The sequence below is a fragment of the Mustela erminea genome, chromosome X, assembly GCF_009829155.1.
Source record: "Mustela erminea isolate mMusErm1 chromosome X, mMusErm1.Pri, whole genome shotgun sequence".
Classification (NCBI taxonomy): Eukaryota; Metazoa; Chordata; class Mammalia; order Carnivora; family Mustelidae; genus Mustela; species Mustela erminea.
In genome coordinates this window covers 60,960,704-60,982,722 of record NC_045635.1, presented here as the reverse complement: position 1 = coordinate 60,982,722, position 22,019 = coordinate 60,960,704, and the positions used below count along the sequence as shown (strand labels likewise).

The 22,019-nt window shown below is 40.5% G+C and overlaps 1 long non-coding RNA gene across 1 annotated transcript in view; it reads left to right on the top strand.

Moving 5' to 3' along the window:
• The window catches only part of LOC116582792, a 63,949-nt gene extending 59,235 nt beyond the window's left edge, over window positions 1-4,714 (top strand). The window contains exon 3 of the long non-coding RNA XR_004282518.1: window positions 4,643-4,714. This is a non-coding gene — a long non-coding RNA (uncharacterized LOC116582792). The remainder of the gene's footprint in view (window positions 1-4,642) is intronic.
• Window positions 4,715-22,019: the final 17,305 nt, after the last annotated feature.

The following is a 22,019-nucleotide window of genomic DNA, read 5'->3' as shown; positions in this document are numbered from 1 at the left end:
TCCTTCTGCTTCAATTTTTTTGAAACAGCTTCAGGAGAATAGGTGTTATTTTCTCTTTGAAAGTTTGGTAGAATTCCCCAGGGAATCCGTCAGGTCCTGGGCTCTTGTTTTTTGGGAGGTTTTTGATCACCACTTCAATCTCCTTACTAGATATCGGTCTATTCAAGCTGTCAATTTCTTCCTGGTTCAATTTTGAGAATTTATAGTTTTCCAGGAATGCATCCATTTCATCTAGTTTGCTAAGCTTATTGGCATATAACTGTTGATAATAACTTCTGATGATTGTTTCTCCTTCCTTGGTGTTTGTTGTGATCTCTTCCTTTTCATTCATAATTTTATTAATTTGGGCTTTCTCTCTTTTCTTTTGGATTAGTGTGGCCAGTGGTTTATCGATCTTATTTTGTTTTTAAGTCTGCCATTTTTTTATTTAAAATTTTTTATTTTTTATAAACATATAATATATTTTTATCCCCCGGGGTACAGGTCTGTGAATCGCCAGGTTTACTCACTTCACAGCACTCACCATAGCACATACCCTCCCCGATGTCCATAAGGGTATGCCATTTTTTGTTTCAGTAATAGATTTAGTCATTTTGGGGATTTTTGAGGCATCTAAAATATGTCTAATGTATTTTAAATAAAACTGCCAATAATATCCCTAACTGGACTGAGAAGAGACAGCAGAAAGAAGAAAATAAAATCAGGAGATTGTTTAAAATCAATCTTAAGTTGTGCTTTGAAGCTACAGATATTCAGCAATTCAATAAATATTTGCCAGGCATCTACTATTTCATCAAGGAATATGAAGAATAAGAAACACATGTACTGTGAAAACATATGAGACGTTGAGAGGGGTTCTAAGCCAGCTTGGTGAGAGAGAGTACAAAAAATTATCAGGGTTCTGGGAGGGAAAGATCTGAATAAAGAATTGATCTTGAGGTTAAACAAAGGCTTATTTCCCCCAAATCTTTCTCAGACTGATTTCTAGCAAAGTAAGTAAGAGCTATAAGGTATTTACTTTATGTAAAATATTTTAATATGATATGAGCCATGGTCTTAAACAAAAGGTGGCACTAAGTAGTTGTCTAACTTGCCATGTTTTTATTGGATGGCTATATTCTTTTTTTTTTTATTGATCTTATTGTTTCTTTCAAAAACCAGCTTCTAGTTTCATTGATACATTCTACTGTATCTCTGGTTTCTACCTCATTGATCTCAGCTCTAATCTTGATTATTTCCCTTCTTATGTGTGGAGTTGGTTTGATTTGTTGTTGATTCTCCAGTTCTTTAAGGTGTAGAGATAGCTGTGTTCTGGATCTTTCTATTTTTTTGAGGAATGGTTATTTATTTCTCTCTTAGGACCGCCTTTGCTGTATCCCATAGGTTTTGGACCAAAGTGTCTTCATTCTCATTGGTTTCCATGAATTGTTTCAGTTCTTCCTTGATCTCCTGGTTGATCCAAGCATTCTTAAGCAAGGTGGTCTTTAGCTTCCAGGTGTTTGAGTTCCTTTGGAACTTTTCCTTGTGATTGAGCTCCAGTTTCAAAGCATTGTGATCTAAGAATATGCAGGGAATCATCTCAGTCTTTTGGTATCAGTTGAGTCCTGATTTGTGACCCAGTATGTGGTCTATTCTTGAGAAGGTTCTGTCGGTGCCCGAAAGTAAACACGCCATTAAGATGGCGGCTGGATGTGAGCCAGTAGGAGGAGCTGAGGATTAAGGAAGTAGTCCAAAATGCCTCTTGTATCTATGTGGCTGCAAGTGATTGGTTGTACAACTTTGGTATATATACACATGTGCGGGCTGTGAAGGGGAGATCCCAACAGCTACCCAGAAATAAAGCTTGCTTCGCTGAGATCTCCTGGTCGTTCTTGCTGGTGAGAGCCACAAGTGGTGCCGAAACCCGGGAACCCTCGGAAACCGAGGAGTTCTCAGTGAACACAACGATCCAGTAGGTGCGCACAAAATTTCAGATAAGAAAGTTCCTAAGTATAGGACGAGAAGTAAAAGGGTTCCTAGGCATAGGACGAGAAATAATGGGATCAAAGTTTACTAAGATGGAGGGATTACTGACGGAAGTGCTTAAGGCTAACGGCACTCCGCTAAAAACGAAAGCAGCTCAGCAGTTCTTGAAAAAGGTTGAGGAACTATGTCCTTGGTTTGTAGAGGAAGGACTTCTTAATATTCCTCAATGGGAACATTTGGGGGAAGAACTACGTAAGCGGGACCGACAAGAGCCACTGCCGCTAGGTATGATGGCTATTTGGAAGCTAGTACGCTCCTGTTTAGACTCTAACCATAAAACGGTTAAAAATGTTATCGAGGAAGGTGTTGAGGAGATGGAGCAGGTCAGAGAAGCCTCTAAGGCAGGATCTAGCAGAGGGGGAGAAAGTTCAGAGGAGAGCTCCTCTGAAGATGAGCTTGGGGAAGCCATAACGCACTTAAAATTAAAAGAGGAAGTCCCTAACGAACCTTTGAAGGGAAGGACATACAAAGAAGCCGGGAAAAAATATGACTCCCTAGCGCCCTCTGTCAGAAGGTCAAGAATTCCTACCCCTGAACGTAGGCCTATAGCGCCACCTGCAGAATGGCCACCACCATATAACACTTCATGCTCCCGAGGGGCATGCGGTTGTCCAGAATGTAGAAATGCAGGATGGAGGGACATTACGGACTTTACTAAACCCTCCCCTCTTGCATACCCAGTGTTAGAAGATCAAAATCAACAGAGGTTTCATCAACCACTAGACTTCAAACTTATTAAACAGTTTAAGGAAGCAGTCACTACTTATGGGCCACAGGCTGCTTATACACTTTCACTTTTGGAAGCAGTCGGTAGCATGAACCTTACCCCAGACGATTGGACTAACATGGCAAAAGCAACTATGTCTGGTGGACAATACTTGATATGGAAAACTGCTTGGCAAGAGTGTAGCTCAGAAACTGCCCAGCGTAACACCGCGTCAGGGAATCCCCACTAGAATATTGACATGCTCATGGGAGGAGGTCAATTTGTGGGACAAAACAATCAGATTGGGTACCCCCCAGGGGTGTATGTACAGATAGCAGCTGCAGCCACTAGGGCTTGGAAGACCATACAGGGTTCTGGCGATTTGCAGGGACAACTTTCCAAGGTGTGGCAGGGGCCTAATGAACCCTATGCTGACTTTGTAGATCGTCTGCTCCAAGTAGCAAGGCGCATATTTGGGGATGTGGACCAAGCAATGCCCCTTGTTAAACAATTAGCCTATGAACAAGCAAATAAATGGTGTAGAGAGGCTATCCGCCCTTGGAAGTCTAAGGACCTGACTACGTATATCAAAGTGTGTCGAGACATCACTGATACAGTTGTTCAGGGCCAAGTTATGGCAGCAGCAGTAGCCCAAGGGATAAGAAGTTTCAATGGAGGAAACAGGAGTTCTTCCAAGGCTTGTTTCCTTTGTGGAAGGGACGGTCATCTTAAGAGGGATTGTCCAGAGGGTAAAGGAACTCCTAGACCAGTCAAGCCTGCACCTGGGTTGTGCCCTCGTTGCCGTAAAGGGAATCATTGGGCTAATGAATGTAGGTCCCAGAAAGATATTCAAGGAAATCCCCTGCCACCGAATAACTGGATTCAATCCAATGACTCAAAAAACGGGAAGCAGGGCCCCGCGCCCTGGGGCCCAACACAAATTTATGGGGCACTAACGCAAATGCCCAGGATATGGTATCCTCCCTCGGAGAAAGGCGCGCAACCTCTGGATCAGCAGGGCTCGATATCAGAGCAGCCGCCCAAATGGTCCTAACACCGGAGACAGATCACATCAGAGCCCATATGAGCCTACCAGGACCATTATCCGAGGGCAATGCTCTAGCAGACCACAATAGTCATTTCCAACTTATTTGCCCTACCTTAGAACAGGCGAGGCTGTTCCATAGCAAATGGCACGTGAATTCTAATACCTTAAGATATAGATTCCATATCACCAAAGAACAGGCAAGAGATATAGTAAGGACCTGTGGGAATTGTGCCACATTACTCCCTCAGCCTTCCTTGGGGGTAAATCCCAAAGGCCTTCAAGCTAATCACCTGTGGCAAATGGATGTCACACATGTACCTGAATTTGGGCAACAAAAGTACGTACATATATCAGTGGACTCTTATTCGGGTATCATAATGGCTACTCCCCTCACGGGGGAGAATTCAAAACAAGTCATCACACACTGCCTACGATGCTTCTCAGATTGGGGTAACCCAAAACAAATAAAGACAGATAATGGACGTGCAAATACATCAAAATCTATCCATCAGTTCCTGAGTCAATTTGGTATAGTCCATACTACAGGTATACCCTACAATCCACAAGGTCAAGGAATAATTGAACGCGCCAATGGCACCTTCAAACGATGCTTACAAAAAATAAGAAAAGGGGGAATAGGGGATGACTACAAGTCACCCTGTGATCTTACATCTCTCACCCTTTACATTTTAAATTTTTTGTCCTTGGCTGTTCCATAATGTACATCTGCAGTGGACAGGCATGCAGCGGTTACTGAACGCACTCTAGCCCAGGCAAAGTGGAAGGATATACTCACGGGCCAATGGAGAGGTCCTGACCCGGTCCTAAGATGGCACCGAGGTTCTGTTTGTCTTTTTCCACAGGATGCCCAAGTGCCTATCTGGGTCCCGGAGTGACTGATTAGAAGAATCAGTCAACATGGCCCGCCCCGTCCTGATGCTCAGCCTGATAGCGATCCTGGCGACACCAGCATCCCTTCAACAGATGCACCAATGGGCAATAGTGAAAGCCTGGCCGTTCCCCATGCCACTGACGAATGAGTCCGCCATCCTCCCTCCTGTATACCTACTTTCATTCCCATGCCCGTTTCTGTAAATCCTAATGATTTGCCTGTATTGCTCTCAAGACATAAAAGAGACTTTGGGATCACTGCAGCCATTATTGCGGCTGTAGCGGCCTCCGCAGCTGCAGCAACTGCAGCGGCTATAGCTCTCACCACGTCTGTACAGACTGCCTCCACTCTTAATAACCTAACTACCGGAGTTGCAGAAGCCCTCGCCACACAAGAACTAATTAATGGCCACCTTCAAGCCGGTATTATGATCGTCAATCAGCAAGTAGATCTAATCCAGGAACAAGTGGACATTCTCCAGAAACTATTGACGACCGGATGCATCCAATCACTTTCTGGACTTTGCATAACCTCCGTGGCCTATAATGACCTTTCTATTGCCGCTAATCTGTCGAAAGAGTTAAGCAGACACCTAAATGGGACATGGTCCAATCAATATTATAATTTGACAAGATTGTTAAGACAACAAATATTCACTATTAATGCAACTAAGATTGACATAGCTCCATTACGGGATTGGGTATCTGTTGTAAACCAATCACTCTCGTTTGCTAAAGAGTGGGCCGGTATGGGTGCACTATTAATTGGACTACTCCTGAGCTTGAACCTTATGTTCCGCTGTTTTGCATCATTACATAAACAACAACGTAGACAACAGTTGGCGCTAGTACAAGCTTACATGGCACTGGAAGCTGGTACATTTCCCCAAATCTGGCTGGCAGCACTAGATTGGTAGTCAATGATGGGTAAGATTGGCTGCATGCACATAGCAACCTAAGCCAGGGGTTCTTCAACCAGGGGGAATTATCCGATGACGGGTAAGCATGTTCATGGCAGCTGACAACCTAAGACAGGCACGATCTCCTGCCTTGCATGCCTAATATAAAAGAAAAGGGGGAGATGTCGGTGCCCGAAAGGAAACACGCCATTTAGATGGCGGCTGGATGTGAGCCAGTAGGCGGAGCTGAGGATTAAGGAAGTAGTCCAAAATGCCTCTTGTATCTATGCGGCTGCAAGTGATTGGTTGTACAACTTTGGTATATATACACATGCGCAGGCTGTGAAGGGGAGATCCCAACAGCTACCCAGAAATAAAGCTTGCTTCGCTGAGGTCTCCTGGTCGTTCTTGCTGGCGAGAGCGACAAGGTTCCATGTGCACTTGAGAAGAATGAGTATTCTGTTGTTTTAGGGTGGAATGTTCTGTATATATCTATGAGATCCATCTGGTCCAGTGTGTCATTCAATGCTCTTGTTTCTTGATTGATTTTTTGCTTTGATGATCTGTCTATTTCTGAGAGAGGCATGTTAAGATCTCCTACTATTAGTGTATTCATATCAATATGATTCTTTATCTTGATTAACAATTTTCTTATGTAGTGGGCTGCTCCCATATTGGGAGCATAGATATTTACAATTGTTAGATCATCTTGGTGGATAGTCCCTTTAAGAATGATGTAGTGTCCTTCTGTATCTCTGACTACAGTCTTTAGTTTAAAATCTAATTTATCTGATATGAGAATCACTACCCCAGCCTTCTTTTGCGGCCCATTGGCATGAAAGATGCTTCTCCATCCCTTCACTTTCAGTCTGGGTGTATCTTTAGGTTCAAAATGGGTCTCTTGTAGACAACATATGGATGGGTCCTGTCGTTTTATCCAATCTGCAACCTTGTGCCATTTTATGGGCGCATTTAGGCCGTTCACATTGAGAGTGATTATTGATAGATACCTTTTTATTGACATCGTGTTACCTTTGAAGTCTTTCTTTCTGTAGATTGTCTCTGTATTTCTGTTCAATGCTCTTCTTAGGATTTTTCCTCTTTTATAGAATCCCCCTTAATATTTCCTACAGTGTCGGCTTGGTGGTTGCATAGTCTTTAAGCCTTGCAGGTCTTGGAAACTCTTTATCTCTCCATCCATTTTGAATGTCCGTCTTGCTGGATAAGGTATTCTTGGCTGCATGCTCTTGTCATTTGATGCCCTGAATATGTCTTGCCAGCCCTTTCTGGCTTGCCAGGTCTCTGTGGACAGGTCTGATGTTATTCTGATGGGCTTCCCTCTGTAAGTAAGGAGCCTCTTTGTCCTAGCAACTTTCAAGAGATTCTACCTACAATTTTGATTCCTCAATTTGACTATCAGGTGCCTTGGTGTTTTTTTGGAATGTATATTCTTGGTTGGAGACCTTTCGGCCTCTAGTAACTGAACGCTGGTTCCATTTGCGAGATTGTGAAAATTTTCATGAAGGACTTGTTCCACTATATCTTCTAGACTTCTTTCTTTCTCTTCCCCTTCAGGGATTCCAATAATTCTGATGTTGGAATGTTTCACAGCATCATTTATTTCCCTGGTTCTGTTTTCGTGATTCTAAGCTGTTTGTTCCAGGCTTCCTCCTGATCCTTTCTCTCTATCTGTTTGTCCTCCAGATCACTCATTCTATCTTCTGTCTCAGTTACGCTAGCTTTGAGAGAATTTAGATTAGATTGGAACTCATTGAGAGCATTGTGAACCTCAGCCTTGGTAGCTTTTAACTCCATCCTAACATTGTGAACATCATCTCTGGTCGCTTTCAGCTCGGCCCTAATCAATTCCGTTTGGTCATCCATGTCTTTCTACAACGTAGCTATTGCCTGGATAATTGTTAGCCTGAATTCTCTTTCCGACATATTGTTTATGTATTGTATATGTCTATAGCTGTTAGCTCTGTTCCAGAAGGTGCATTCTCTGTGTTTTTCTTCTGTTGGGCATTCCTCCTCCTAGTCATTTTGGTGAGAGACGACTGAACAGATGTAGCTGGATGTATCGACCGTGGTGCAGTCAATTTGCACCCTGGAACACTTCTGCCCACTGGAGTCTTCTGCCCCTGTAGAGATCCAGACCTGTATAATTCTGATCTCAGGCTGATTTCATGGGTGATCGGAGTTCTTTGGTAGGTAATCAGCTCACTTTAGGGTACAGGTTGAAAAGGCACCTCCTCCTACTTCCCCTCCATCTTGTCCCCCCTAGTGATGACATTTTAGATAGAACATTAAAGACACAATCCATGAAAGAAAAAAAAATCAATACATTATACTTCATTATAATTAAAAATGTCTGCTCTGCAAATTATAATGTCCAAAAAAATGAGAAAACAACCCATATACCAAGAGAAAATATTTGCAGAAGACACATCTAGTAAAGAACTGTTATTCAAAATATTCAAAGAAACTTGAAACTTTTTGAAATTCAGCAGTAAGAAACAAAACAACCTGACTGAAAAAAATGAGCTGAACACCTGAACAGAAGATATACCAAAGAAGATATATGGATAGTGAATAAGCATAGGAAAAGATGTCCCACATCATATATAATTAAGGAAACACAATTAAAACAATGAGATACCATTGTTTAGGTGTACCATTGTACACCATAGAATGGCCAAAATATAACAAACTGATAACACCAAATGCTGGTGAGAAAGTGGAAAAACACTGCTGGTGGGAATGCAAAATGTTGTACCAAAATGCTGTAGCCACATTAGAAGACAGTTTGGCAGTTTCTTACAAAATAAAACACATACTCACCATATGATCCAACAATCAAGCTCTTTGGTATTTGCTCAAAGGAGCTGAAAATTTATGTCCACAAAAAAAAAACCCTTCACATGCATGTTTATAAGACCTTTATTTGTAATTACCAAAGTTTGAAAGCAACCAAAATATCCTTCAGTAGGTAAATGGTATATAAACTGTGTTTCATCCAGCAAATGGAATATTATTCAGCACTAAACAAATGAGCTATCAAGCCATGAAAACACATGAAGGAATTCTAAATGCATATGTAAGTGAAAGAAGGAAATCTAAAAAGGCCATATATTCTATAATTCCAACTACATGACATTCCTGAAAAGGCAAAATTATGGAAACAATAAAAACATTAGTGGTTTCCAGGGGTAAGGGAGGAAAGAGGGATGAAAAGCTGAATCCTATGGGGCACATGGGTTGCTCAGCTGTTAAGCTTCTGCTTTCAGCTCAGCTCATGAACCCAGAGTCCTGGGATCAAACCCTGCATCTGGCTCCCTGCTCAGTGGGAAACCTGCTTCTCTCTCTCCCACTCCCCCTGCTTGTGTTCCCTTTCTCGCTGTGTCTCTCTCTGTCAGATAAATAAATAAAATCTTTAAAAAAAAGAAAAGTTTAATCACAGATGACTTTAGAGCAGTGAAAATGCTCTCTATATTATACCCCATATAATACCATAATTGTGGATACATGTGGTTATAAATTTATCAGATTCATAGAGTGTACAATACCAAGAGTGAACCCTAAGATAAACTCTGGACTTAGGAGATATGTGGTTGTAGGTCATCAGCAGTAACAAATGTAACATTTTTGCAGGGGTGATATCAATAATGGGGAAAGTTATGCATCTGTGGTGCCAGAGATATATAGAAATCTCTACCTTTCCCTCAATTTTACTGTGAAATGAAAACTGCTTTAAAAATTTACATCTTAAAAAATAAACAACCAGACTTCAAGCTATATTACAAAACTGTAATCATCAAGACAGTATGGTACTGGCACAAAAACAGACACATAGATCAATGGAACAGGATAGAGAACCCACAAATGGCCCTTCAACCCTATAGTCAACTAATCTTTGACAAAGCAAGAAAGAATATCCAGTGGAAAAAAGACACTGTCTTCAACAAATGGTGCTGGGAAAATTGGACAGCCACACGTTGAAGAATGAAACTGGACCACTTTCTTACACTTTACTTAAAAATAAACTCAAAGTGAATGAAAGACCTAAATGTGAGAGTGGAATCCATCAAAATCCTAGAGGAGAACAGAGGCAGAAATCTCTTTGACCTTGGCTGCAGCAATTTCTTGCTAGACACATCTACAAAGGCAAGGGAAACAAAAGCAAAAATGAACTTTTAGGACCTCGTCAAAATAAAAAGCTTTGCACAGCAAAGGAAATAGTCAACAAAAATAAAAGTCAACCAACAGAAAGGGAGAAGATATTTATAAATGTCTTAACAGATAAAGGCTAGTATCTAAGATCTATAAAGAACATATCAAACTCCACCACCAAAAAAACCAAATAATCCAGTTAAGAAATGGTCAGAAGACATGAACAGACATTTCTCCAAGGAAGACATACAAATGGCCAACAGGCACATGAAAAGATGTTCAACATCACTCAGGATCACGGAAATACAAATCAAAACAACAATGAGATATGACTTCACACCAGTCAGAATGGATAAAATTAACAAGTCAGGAAACAACAGATGTTGGCAAGGATGCAGACAAAGGGGAACTCTCTTACACTGTTGGTGGGAATAGCCACTCTGGAAAACAGTATGGACGTTCCTCAAAAAGTTAAAAATAGAGCTACCCTATAACCCAGCATGTGCACTATTAGATATCTATCGAAAGGATACATAGTGATTTGAAGGGGCACGTGCACCCCAATGTTTATAGTAGCAATGTCCACAATAGCCAAAATATGGAAAGAGCCCAGGCATCTACCAACAGATGAATGGATAAAGAAGATGTGGTAAGATGTGATCTATCTATCATCTATCTATCTATCTATCTATCTATCTATCTATCTATCATCTATCATCTATCTACACACACACACACACACACACACACACACACTGAAATACGGTCCTGCCATCAGAAAGGATAAATACTTACCATTACATTGATGTGGATGGAAACTGATGGGTATTATGGTGAGCAAAATAAGTCAACCAGAGAAAGACAATTATTATGTTTTCATTCATCTATGAAATATAAGAAACAATGCAGAGAATTTGAAGGGGAATGGAGGGAAAACCGAGAGGAAAGTCATCTAAAAGGAAGAAAAACCATGAGACATTCTTTTTTAAATACCATACTTTTTAATGTATGTAAAAAATAAAAATTTTTTAATTTTTATTTAAAAAATATTTTATTATTTACTTGACACAGAGGAAGCACAAGCAGGGGGAGCGACAGACAGAGAGAGAGGGAGAAGCAGGCTCCCTGCTGAGCGGAGAGTCTGCTGTGGGGCTCAATTCCAGGACTCTGGGATCATGACCTGAGCCAAAGGCAGATGCTTAACTGACTGAGCCACCCAGGTGCCCCACCATGAGACACTATTAACCATAGAAAGCAAACTGAGGGTTGTTGTAGGGGAGGCGGGGGGGGGCAATGGGGTAATTGGGTGATGGGCATTAAGGAGGGCATGTGATGTGATGAGCACTGGGTGTTATATACAACTGATGGATTGTTGAACACTACATCTGGAACTAGTGGTGTACTATATGTTGGTTAATTGAAATTAAATGAAAAAATAAGCAAAACAAAGGGACACAAGGAAAGGTTTGGAGGTGGTGGGTATGTCTATTACTTTATGGTGATGTTCAAATTTGTCAAGTCACATATATTATATATGTGCAGCTTTTTGTATATCACTTATATCTCAATACATTGGAAACATACACACATTATGTGAAAATGATGGAGGGTGGTGATGACTGATTTAGGCTTGGTTAGGAGGACTCTTGGAAAAGTTCTGAAGTAATTTCCTGTGGTTGCTCTAAGAAATTACCACAAACTTGGTATCTTCTTTTCTTTTTTGAAGATTTTATTTATTTATTTGAGAGAAAGAGTGTGTGTGAGAGTATGAGTGGGGGAGGGGGAAGCTGGGTTGGTCAGAAGGAGAGGGAAAAGCAGACTGCCGCCAAGCAGGGAGCCTGATATGGGGCTTGATCTCAAGATCCTGAGGTCATGACCTGAGCTGAAGGCAGATGCTTAACCAACTGAGCCTCCCAGGTGCCCCCACAAACTTGGTATCTTAAAACAACAGAGATTTATATACTCACAATTCTAGAAGCCAGTAGTACAAAATCAAAGTGTCAACAATAGTCCTCCTCCTTCAGATACTCTAGGGGAGAATCTGTTACTTGCTTCTAACAGCTTCTGGATTGTCCTCATGTTCCTTGACTTTTGGCCACATTGCTCCATAGATACATGACCTCCTTCTGTTATGTTTTGCTGTAGGTCTTAATGATTGTGACCTGTCCCAATTTAATATCTAACGCCAAATGTGATGGTTTTAGGAATTGGAGCCTTTGGAAGGTGATTAAGTAATAAGGGCAGAGCCTTCATAAATTGAATTAGTTCCCTTGTAATATTTTTATAAAGTTCTCTTGCCCCTTCCATCATGTGAAGACGCAGCAAGAAGCAGACAGTCTGCAACACAGAAGAGCACCTTCACCAGAACCCGACCATGCTGGCACCCTGATCTTGGATTTTCAGTCTCTATAACTATGAGAAATAAATTTCTGTTATTATTTTTAAATTTTTTAACTGAAATATATTTGACACATATTAATTTCAGGAATTCTACCTAGTAATTTTACAGTTGTAAAATGTTCCCCACTCTAAGTGTAGTTAACATCTGTCACCATATTGTTATTATACTATTATTGACTATATACTCTATGCTCTACTTTTCATCCTCATGAATTATTTATTGTATAACTGGAAGTGTATATCTCTTAATCCCCTGCATATATTTCACCTATCCCCTGACCCCTTCCCTTCTGGAAACAATTAGTTTGTTCTTTTATTTGTAAGTCCGTTTCTTTTTGTTGTTTTAGTTGTTGTTATTTTTTCATTTGTCTTTTAGATTCCACATATAAGTAAAATCCTATGGTATTTGTCTTTCTCTGACTTATTTCACTTAGCATAATACCTTCTAGGTCCATCCATGTTATCATGAATGGCAAGATTTTATTCTTTTTTATGTCTGAGTAATATTCCATTGTGACATATACCAGATCTTCTTTTTTATTTTATTTTTTATACCAGATCTTCTTTATCCATTTATCTATTGATGGACATTTGGGTTGCTTCCATATCTTGGCTATTGGAAACAATGCTGCAATAAACATTAAGGTGAATATATCTTTTTGAATTAGTGTTTTTGTTTTCTCTGGGTAAATACCTGAAGCTGGAATTAGTGGATTGTGCAGTACTTCTTTTTTACTTTTCTTGAGGAACCTACATACTGTTTTCTACAATGGCTGCACCAATTTACCATCCCACCAACAGTGTATGAGAGTTCCCTTGTTATTTCCTCACCAACACTTATTATTTCTTGTCTTTTTGATACTAGTAATTCTGACTGCTGTGAAGTGAGATCCAATGGTGGTTTTGATTTCCATTTCTCTGATGATTAGTGATGTGAGCATCTTTTCATGTATCTGCTGGTCATCTGTATGTCTTCTTTGGAAAAATGTCTATTCAAGTATTCTGCCAATTTTTTAAATGGATTTTTTTTAGTGTTGAGTTTTATAAGTTTTTTGAAAATATATTTTAGATATTAACCCCTTATCAGATGTATCATTTGCAAGCATTTTCTACCATTTAGTAGGTTGTTTTTTTGTTTCATTAATGGTTTCCTTCACTATGTAAAATCTTTTTAGTTTGCTGTATTGCCAATAGTCATGATCTCAGGGTTCTGGGATCAAGCCCCTCATCCGGCTCTCTGCTTAGCAGGGAGTCTGCCTCTCCCTCTCTCTGCCTGCCTCTCTGTGTACTTGTGATCTCTCTCTCTGTCAAATAAATAAAATTTTTTTAAAAAGCTCCCAATCTGCGGTGTTTTTCATAACAGCCCCAATAGACTAAAACATGTTTGAAATCTCCCTCTGTCTGTATCTTACAAATACAGAAATAATTACATTTAAGAGCTACATAATCTGGGGTAAGATCCTTCTCTGACGTTCCTTAATCTAATTGCATCTTTTGTCATGTAAGAGAATATTCATTCTTCTGCCATATAAGGTTTTATTATTTAGAAGTCCTAAGGATTAAGCAATGGGCATATCTTTTGGGGGCCCACCATTCAACCTGTTTCAGGGATGAAACTTCCACTTTTGTTTTGTCAGACTAGAGAACCAACAGAGGTGATGCTAGAAGAAGAAGGGAGAATTTTGTCCCTGTTCCCTAGAAAGCATTTGTCTTGTTGTTTCCTTCATCCATAGGGGCAAATCAGAAGTGTGTGCACAAGTACAGCTAAAGAGAAACTTATAAAGTCCAAGTAATTTGTGTTTATTATTTTGTGGCATTTTTTTTCCTGTCTTAGGGGATTTATTCCTGTTTTTAGGGAGCATTATCAAGTGATCCATTTTGAGCTGGCCTTTCCAAGGCTTTTCTGGTTAGAAAAGGTTTAGATAAGTTATAACAGGTTAAGTGCTTTCCCTTTCAGTGACCTTAGAATTTTTTTTTTAATTTTTTATTTTTTATAAACATATATTTTTATCCCCAGGGGTACAGGTCTGTGAATCACCAGGTTTACACACTTCACAGCACTCTCCAAAGCACATACCCTCCCCAATGTCCATAATCCCACCCCCTTCTCCCAAACCCCCTCCCCCCAGCAACCCTCAGTTTGTTTTGTGAGATTAAGAGTCACTTATGGTTTGGCTCCCTCCCAATCCCATCTTGTTTCATTTATTCTTCTCCTACCCACTTAAGCCCCCATGTTGCATCACCACTTCCTCATATCAGGGAGATCATATGATAGTTGTCTTTCTCTGCTTGACTTATTTCGCTAAGCATGATACGCTCTAGTTCCATCCATGTTGTCGCAAATGGCAAGATTTCATTTCTTTTGATGGCTGCATAGTATTCCATTGTGTATATATACCACATCTTCTTGATCCATTCATCTGTTGATGGACATATAGGTTCTTTCCATAGTTTGGCTATTGTGGACATTGCTGCTATAAACATTCGGGTGCAAGTGCCCCTTTGGATCGCTACGTTTGTATCTTTAGGGTAAATGCCCAATAGTGCAATTGCTGGGTCATAGGGCAGTTCTATTTTCAACATTTTGAGGAACTTCCATGCTGTTTTCCAGAGTGGCTGCACCAGCTTGCATTCCCACCAACAGTGTAGGAGGGTTCCCCTTTCTGCGCATCCTCGCCAGCATCTGTCATTTCCTGACTTGTTTATTTTAGCCATTCTGACTGGTGTGAGGTGATATCTCATTGTGGTTTTGATTTGTATTTCCCTGATGCCGAGTGATATGGAGTACTTTTTCATGTGTCTGTTGGCCATCTGGATGTCTTCTTTGCAGAAATGTCTGTTCATGTCCTCTGCCCATTTCTTTCTTTTCTTTTTTTTTTTTTTTTACACAAAGCCTTTTGAGTTTTATTTGTTCCTTGGGCTGGAGATTCATCTTAACATGCATGCATTTTAAAACAGTAACAGGGTCTCGAACTGTTCCGAGCAGACATTAGACAAGCACAAGGGGCTGAAAATTCCTATTTTTAAAAAATGGAGGTCGCAGTGAGGAAACCGAGAAGTCACGTAATTATGACGGGTGCTAGTGTATCCCGCTCCCCCACGAGGTCAGTCTAAGCTTTGTTCACACTTTTTGATGACAGTAATCTGACCTGATGTTCGGGTGTGCTGAGCAGCTCCGGCCCCCCGCTAAAGGCTGCTGGTTCACAACTCAAGAAACAGCTCTGTGCAGGGGAAGGGGGGTCCTCTGGAAGTTTCCTCCCCTGCCTCCCAAGCATCTCAGCATCTCATCTAAGTTTCCACCACAGGCAGCTTTTCCTTCCCTCTCCTTTCCTCCTCTTCTTTGCTCTTGCCTGTGCTTTAGGCCTCAAACCGGTCCCCTGGTCATGCTCAGGGCTGGGGACTACAGACTCCTACCCTAATGACGTTCCCCTCTTCAGTCTGCCAGGACCTGCCCCGCGGAGGTGGACCAAAGACCCGGGACTTTTCTCAGCAGCCAATCCCACCCCCCCTCCCCCTGTTGTCTTTTTACTAATTCAGGTTGGGAGGGAAAAAACTTCAGCACTCCCTAGCATTTGAGCTACTCAAGTGTTAGGGACCAGAAGGGACCGTGTGTTTCAACAGCCTTTACAGCTCCTCTGCCCATTTCTTGATTGGATTATTTGTTCTTTGGGTGTTGAGTTTGCTAAGTTCTTTATAGATTCTGGACACTAGTCCTTTATCTGATATGTCGTTTGCAAATATCTTCTCCCATTCTGTCAGTTGTCTTTTGATTTTGTTAACTGTTTCCTTTGCTGTGCAAAAGCTTTTGATCTTGATGAAATCCCAATAGTTCATTTTTGCCCTTGCTTCCCTTGCCTTTGGCGTTGTTCCTAGGAAGATGTTGCTGCGGCTGAGGTCAAAGAGGTTGCTGCCTGTGTTCTCCTCAAGGATTCTGCTGGATTCCTTTCGCACATTGAGGTCCTTCATCCATTTTGAGTCTATTTTTGTGTGTGGTGTAAGGAAATGGTCCAATTTCATTTTTCTGCATGTGGCTGTCCAAATTTTCCCAACACCATTTATTGAAGAGGCTGTCTTTTTTCCATTGGACATTCTTTCCTGCTTTGTCGAAGATTAGTTGACTGTAGAGTTGAGGGTCTATTTCTGGGCTCTCTATTCTGTTCCATTGATCTATGTGTCTGTTTTTGTGCCAGTACCATGCTGTCTTGATGATGACAGCTTTGAAATAGAGCTTGAAGTCCGGAATTGTGATGCCACCAACGTTGGCTTTGTTTTTCAATATCCCTTTGGCTATTCGAGGTCTTTTCTGGTTCCATATAAATTTTAGAATTATTTGTTCCATTTCTTTGAAAAAGATGGATGGTACTTTGATAGGAATTGCATTAAATGTGTAGATTGCTTTATGTAGCATAGACATTTTCACAATATTTATTCTTCCAATCCAGGATCATGGAACATTTTTCCATTTCTTTGTGTCTTCCTCAATTTCTTTCATGAGTACTTTATAGTTTTCTGAGTATAGATTCTGTGCCTCTTTGGTTAGGTTTATTCCTAGGTATCTTATGGTTTTGGGTGCAATTGTAAATGGGATGGACTCCTTAATTTCTCTTTCTTCTGTCTTGCTGTTGGTGTAGAGAAATGCAACTGATTTCTGTGCATTGATTTTATATCCTGACACTTTACTGAATTCCTGTACAAGTTCTAGCAGTTTTGGAGCGGAGTCTTTTGGGTTTTCCACATATAGTATCATATCATCTGCGAAGAGTGATAATTTGACTTCTTCTTTGCCGATTTGGATGCCTTTAATATCCTTTTGTTGTCTGATTGCTGAGGCTAGGACCTCTAGTACTATGTTGAATAGCAGTGGTGATAATGGACATCCCTGCCGTGTTCCTGACCTAAGCGGAAAAGCTTTCAGTTTTTCTCCATTGAGAATGATATTTGCGGTGGGTTTTTCATAGATGGCTTTGATGATATAGAGGTATGTGCCCTCTATCCCTACACTTTGAAGAGTTTTGATCAGGAAGGGATGCTGTACTTTGTCAAATGCTTTTTCAGCATCTATTGAGAGTATCATATGGTTCTTGTTCTTTCTTTTATTGATGTGTTGTATCACATTGACTGATTTGTGGATGTTGAACCAACCTTGCAGCCCTGGAATAAATCCCACTTGGTCGTGGTGAATAATCCTTTTAATGTACTGTTGAATCCTGTTGGATAGTATTTTGTTGAGTATTTTCGCATCTGTGTTCATCAAGGATATTGATCTATAGCTCTCTTTTTTGATGGGATCCTTGTCTGGTTTTGGGATCAAGGTGATGCTGGCCTCATAAAATGAGTTTGGAAGTTTTCCTTCCATTTCTATTTTTTGGAACAGTTTCAGGAGAATAGGAATTAGTTCTTCTTTAAATGTTTGGTAGAATTCCCCCGGGAAGCCGTCTGGCCCTGGGCTTTTGTTTGTTTGGAGATTTTTAATGACTGTTTCAATCTCCGTTTTGGTTATGGGTCTGTTCAGGCTTTCTATTTCTTCCTGGTTCAGTTGTGGTATTTTATATGTTTCTAGGAATGCATCCATTTCTTCCAGATTGTCCAATTTGTTGGCGTAGAGTTGCTCATAGTATGTTCTTATAATAGTTTGTATTTCTTTGATGTTAGTTGTGATCTCTCCTCTTTCATTCATGATTTTATTTATTTGGGTCCTTTCTCTTTTCTTTTTGATAAGTCGGGCCAGGGGTTTATCAATTTTATTAATTCTTTCAAAGAATCAGCTCCTAGTTTCGTTGATTTGTTCTATTGTTTTTTTGGTTTCTATTTCATTGATTTATGCTCTGATCTTTCTGATTTCTCTTCTCCTGCTGGGCTTAGGGTTTCTTTCTTGTTCTTTGTCCAGCTCCTTTAGGTGTAGGGTTAGGTTGTGTACTTGAGACCTTTCTTGTTTCTTGAGAAAGGCTTGTACCGCTATATATTTTCCTCTCAGGACTGCATTTGTTGTGTCCCACAGATTTTGAACCGTTGTATTTTCATTATCATTTGTTTCCATGATTTTTTTCAATTCTTCTTTAATTTCCCAGTTGACCCATTCATTCTTTAGAAGGATGCTGTTTAGTCTCCACGTATTTGGGTTCTTTTCAAACTTCCTTTTGTGGTTGAGTTCTAGCTTTAGAGCATTGTGGTCTGAAAATATGCAGGGAATGATCCCAATCTTTTGATACTGGTTGAGTCCTGATTTAGGACCGAGGATGTGATCTATTCTGGAGAATGTTCCATGTGCACTAGAGAAGAATGTGTATTCTGTTGCTTTGGGATGAAATGTTCTGAATATATCTGTGATGTCCATCTGGTCCAGTGTGTCCTTTAAGGCCTTTATTTCCTTGCTGATCTTTTGCTTGGATGACCTGTCCATTTCAGTGAGGGGAGTGTTAAAGTCCGCTACTATTATTGTATTATTGTTGATGTGTTTCTTTGATTTTGTTATTAATTGGTTTATATAGTTGGCTGCTCCCACGTTGGGGGCATAGATATTTAAAATTGTTAGATCTTCTTGTTGGACAGACCCTTTGAGTATGATATAGTGTCCTTCCTCATCTCTTATTATAGTCTTTGGCTTAAAATCTAATTGATCTTATATAAGGATTGCCACTCCTGCTTTCTTCTGATGTCCATTAGCATGGTAAATTCTTTTCCACCCCCTCACTTTAAATCTGGAGGTGTCTTCGGGCTTAAAATGAGTTTTTTGGAGGCAATATATAGATGGGGTTTGTTTTTTTATCCATTCTGATACCCTGTGTCTTTTGACAGGGGCATTTAGCCCATTAACATTCAGGGTAACTATTGAGAGATATGAATTTAGTGCCATTGTATTGCCTGTAAGGTGACTGTTACTGTATGTGGTCTCTCTTCCTTTCTGATCTACCACTTGTAGGCTCTCTCTCTGCTTAGAGGACCCCTTTCAATATTTCCTGTAGAGCTGGTTTGGTGTTTGCAAATTCTTTCAGTTTTTGTTTGTCCTGGAAGCTTTTAATCTCTCCTTCTATTTTCAATGATAGCCTAGCTGGATATAGTATTCTTGGCTGCATGTTTTTCTCGTTTAGTGCTCTGAAAATATCATGCCAGCTCTTTCTGGCCTGCCAGGTCTCTGTGGATAAGTCAGCTGCCAATCTAATATTTTTACCGTTGTATGTTACAGACTTCTTTTCCCGGGCTGCTTTCAGGATTTTCTCTTTGTCACTGAGACTTGTAAATTTTATTCTTAGGTGACGGGGTGTGGGCCTATTCTTATTGATTTTGAGGGGCGTTCTCTGAACCTCCTGAATTTTGATGCTCGTCCCCTTTGCCATATTGGGGAAATTCTCCCCAATAATTCTCTCCAGTATACCTTCTGCTCCCCTCTCTCTTTCTTCTTCTTCTGGAATCCCAATTATTCTAATGTTGTTTCGTCTTATGGTGTCACTTATCTCTCGAATTCTCCCCTCGTGGTCCAATAGCTCTTTGTCCCTCTTTTGCTCAGCTTCTTTATTCTCTGTCATTTGGTCTTCTATATCACTAATTCTTTCTTCTGCCTCATTTATCCTAGCAGTGAGAGCCTCCATTTTTGATTGCACCTCATTAATAGCTTTTTTTCTTTCAACTTGGTTAGATTTTAGTTCTTTTATTTCTCCAGAAAGGGCTTTTATATCTCTCGAGAGGGTTTCTCTAATATCTTCCATGCCCTTTTCCAGCCCTGCTAGAACTTGAGAATTGTCATTCTGAACTCTAGATCTGACATATTACCAATGTCTGTATTGATTAGGTCCCTAGCCTTCGGTACTGCCTCTTGTTCTTTTTTTTGTCTTGAATTTTTCCGTCTTGTCATTTTGTCCAGATAAGAGTATATGAAGGAGCAAGTAAAATACTAAAAGGGTGGCAACAACCCCAGGAAAATATGCTTTAACCAAATTAGAAGAGATCCCAAATCGTGATGGGGGAGAAAGGGGATAAAAAGAGGTTCAAAAAGGAAGAAAGATAAAAAAAGAAAAAAGAAAAAAAAGAAAAGAATTAAAAAAAGAAAACAAATAAGAAAAATATAAAAAAGAAAAAATATATATATTAGATAAACTCGTTAAAAAACGTTAAAAAAGAAAAAGGTAAAAGTTAAAAAAAAATTTTACCAGAAGGCGAGAAAAAAAACAAAAAATGAAAAAGAAAAAAATTAAATTAACTGCCAGACTAAAAATAATCACAGGGAACAAGCCATGAGTTCCGTGCTTTGCTTTCTCCCTTTCTCCTCCTCTGGAATTCTGCTGCTCTCCTTGGTATTGAAACTGCACTCCTTGCTAGGTGAACTTGGTCTCGGCTGGATTTCTTGTTGATCTTCTGGGGGAGGGGCCTGTTGTAGTGATTCTCAAGTGTCTTTGCCCCAGGCGGAATTGCACCGCCCTTTCCAGGGGTTGAGTAATCCGCTCGGGTTTGCTTTCAGGAGCTTTTGTTCCCTGAGCGCTTTCCGTAGGGTTCTGGAGGACGGGAATACAAATGGCGGCCTCCTGGTCTCCAGCCCGGAGGAGCCGAGAGCCCAGGGCCCCACTCCTCAGTGCGCCCTCAGAGAACAGAGCCCAGTTACTCCCGTCTGCCTGACCTCCGGCCGCGCTCTGAGCTCACCGAGCCTGCAACCGGTTCAAGGCAACACCGAGTTGTGAGCTTACTGTCGGCTCTGTCTCTGTAGCCGGCTTTCCTGTTCCAATACCCGCAAGCTCTGCGACACTCAGACACCCCCGATCCTTCTGTGACCCTGCGGGACCTGATGCCAAGCTGACCCCGCGTGGGCTTCGCCCCGGTTTAGCCTCTGGAGCTATGTCCCTCAGCGGAACAGACTTTTAAAAGTCCTGATTTTGTGCGCTGTTGCTCGGCCTCTTGCCGGGAGCCGGCCCCTCCCCCTGGGGTCTATCTTCCCGGCGCTTTGGATTCACTTCTCCGCCGGTCCTACCTTTCAGAAAGTGGTTGTTTTTCTGTTTCCAGAATTGCTGTTCTTCTTCTCTTAGATCTGCCGATGGATTTTCAGGTGTTTGCAATCTTTAGATAAGCTATCTAGCTGATCTCCGGCTAGCTGAAGTAGTCTCAGCCTGCTCCTTCTCCGCCATCTTGACTCTTCCCAAATTCTATATTGGCATTTTTATATACCAATAATGAAGCATCAGAAAGAGAAATTAAGAAAGAAATCCCATTTACAATTGCACCCAAACCAATAATATGCCTATGAGTAAACTTAGGGAGGTGAAAATCTGCACCCTGAAAACAATAAAATATTGATGAAAGATGCTTAAGATGCACAAACAAGTGTAAAGTTATTCTATGCTCATGGATTGGAAGATGAAATGTTAAAATGTCCATACTACTCAAAATAACTTACACATTTAATGCAGTTCCTACAAAAATACCAACATTTTACACAGAAGTAGAACAAACAATCCTAAATTTATATGGAACCACAGAAGGTCCTCAATAGCCAAACAATTCTGAAAAAGAAAAGTAAAGCTGGGTGTGTCATATTTCAGATTTCAAGTTACCCTGCAAAGCTGAAGTAATCAATGAAATATGGTACTGACACAAAAATAGAAACATAGGTCAATGGAACAGTACAGAAAGCCCAGAAGTAAGCCCACAATTATATGGTCAATTAATCTTTGACAAAGGAGGAAAGAATATGCAATGGGAAAAAGAGAGCTTCTTCAAGAAATGCTGTTGAGATAATTGGATGACTGCATGCAAAAGAATGAAACTGGACCACTGGTTTACACCATAACTGAACATAAATTAAAAATGATTTAAGGACCTAAATGTGAGACCTGAACCTATAAGAATCCTAAATGGGTAGACTTCTAGTACTATGTTGAACAATAGTGATGAGAGT